The sequence below is a fragment of the Mus caroli genome, unplaced genomic scaffold (genome assembly GCF_978045245.1).
Source record: "Mus caroli unplaced genomic scaffold, Mus_caroli_1 scaffold_3, whole genome shotgun sequence".
Classification (NCBI taxonomy): domain Eukaryota; kingdom Metazoa; phylum Chordata; class Mammalia; order Rodentia; family Muridae; genus Mus; species Mus caroli.
The window spans coordinates 85,037,453-85,039,483 of NW_028227258.1; the positions used below are offsets into that span (position 1 = coordinate 85,037,453).

Below are 2,031 nucleotides of genomic sequence, written 5' to 3' on the forward strand. Positions count from 1 at the left end.
ATCAAATTTAAAATATTTTCTATCCAATAAATATCTAAAAATATAATCCTAATTCATTGTAGAAAAACTAAATTTTGAAACTTAAATTTTTGCTAATAAAATATTACATATTTAAAAGAATATGAATTTTCAAATTTTATGGAAGAAACATTTTTTTATCACAAAAGCAGTTTTTATTTGAGGCAAGGAGAAGTATGGACCAAAGGATTACAGTTCTAAGTACTCATATTTAAGTGTTAGTGACACGACTTGGACTTATAAGTCTTGCTTCTCTTTAGTTGGAAAGGGTAGTCCTGTTAAAGTCAGCCATGTAGGTAAGAAGAAAGACCAAGAAAGACTGGAAGAAACACCGCAGCTCCGGGTAGTGCCCTCCAGATCAAACTAACTAACTCTCACCATCTGGTTTGCAAGGTGCCACCCAGTGCAGAGGGACACAGGACACTTACAAGGGCTGAGGAGGCAGAAAGAACAGGTGTAACCCTCTTGAGGAGGAGCGGGGATCAGTCTGCTTCATCTTTAGACTTGTGCGTGGAAGAGATGATCCTTGGGTTTGGCACAGCTCATAAAGGTGCACACCCTCCAGTTCCTGTTGTAGCTGAGTAGAGTGTTCATGTCCTCGATGCTCAGCTCAAAGTCAAAGACCTTAAAGTTCTTAGCAATGCCTGCAGGTGTCACAGACTTGGGGATCACAACAAGTTCCTCTGAATGGGGAACCAGATCAGCACCTGGGCTGCAGTTTTATTGTGCTCGGCTGCAATTGCTTTGATTCTGGGATCCCCCAGGAGAAATAGGCCTTCAGGATTGGCTCAGGGTCTGTCAGGACAACCAAGGGGACTGTACGCTGTCACCATGATGCCTTTGCAAAGGCAGTACTCAATCAGCTTCTACTGATTTAGGTATGGGTGGCACTCGATCTGGTTCACTGCAAGCTTATATTTTAAGCCAGGTTTGTTCAAGATCCTTGCAATATGAAGTGGGTTGAAGATGGAGACACCACTTGCTTTTACCAAACCTTCATCCACTAGTTGTTCCATAGCTGTCCAAGTGTCCACAAAATTGGTGTCACTAGGAATCACGTTTCCTGAGGCATCCAGTGAGAAAAAGTCAGGCCCAGGCTTGAAGCCCATTGGCCAGTGAATAAGGTAGAGATCCAGGTAGTCCAGCTGCAGCTCGCTCAGTATTTTCTGGAAGGCTCCTTTCACAATGCTCTTGTCATGGAGCGTGCACCACAGTTTGCTGACAATGAAGAGGTCCTGGCGCTTCACCACCTGCTCCTGAGCTTCTCCTGGAGGGCCACTCCCATCTCCTTCTCATTCTGGTACACCTGGACACGGTCAATGTGGCCGCACCTCATGTCAATAGCAACTTTCACGGCCTCAGTCACCTGGCCAGGAGGGAGCTTCCAGGTACCCAGGTGCAGGGATTGGTGCCTTTGTTGAGTTCCAGATGGCTGGCCATGATCGCTGCACGTTACATACCCAGACCCGCAAATGTAAGAAATATTTTAATACTTGTATCCCACATACAAATGATAAAATTTTATTGGATAATTGGCGTTTTTTAATTCTATTGATAATTTGCAAACGTTTGATGAAAATGACGAGGAAAAAAATTGAAAGAAAATTTAACCCTCCCTTAAGCCCTAGGAGGACAAGAAGGGAAAAATTTAAATATCACCCAATAGCAAAAGAATTACATCACTTTAACTTATATTATTCATGATCATCTTTTTTTAATGAATTTTTACAGTTCTGTCCTTTGTTGTCTGAGGTTCTTGTGAGAAGAATTCCTTAATTATTTTGAGATACCTATTTTTTGAGATTTTGAGATTCATATTTTTTTTTCCTGTGGTTAGACAATACATGAAGTGAAAGTAAGTAAAGTATCAGAAGAATATTGAGGGGTTCTTTGTTGCATGAACTATTTAAAAAGCAATCCATGCTTCCAAATTCCCATGTCCTTTTGGGGTACACTTCTCACAAACCCATGCTTTGCTGTGTACCTTTCTGGAACAGTTTAGTTGCTGTGTGA

General features: G+C 41.7%; 1 pseudogene; it reads right to left on the reverse strand.

The window, feature by feature from the left end:
• Window positions 1-516: 516 nt before the first annotated feature.
• Window positions 517-1,458, reverse strand: LOC110291735 (aldo-keto reductase family 1 member B1 pseudogene; annotated as a pseudogene).
• Window positions 1,459-2,031: the final 573 nt, after the last annotated feature.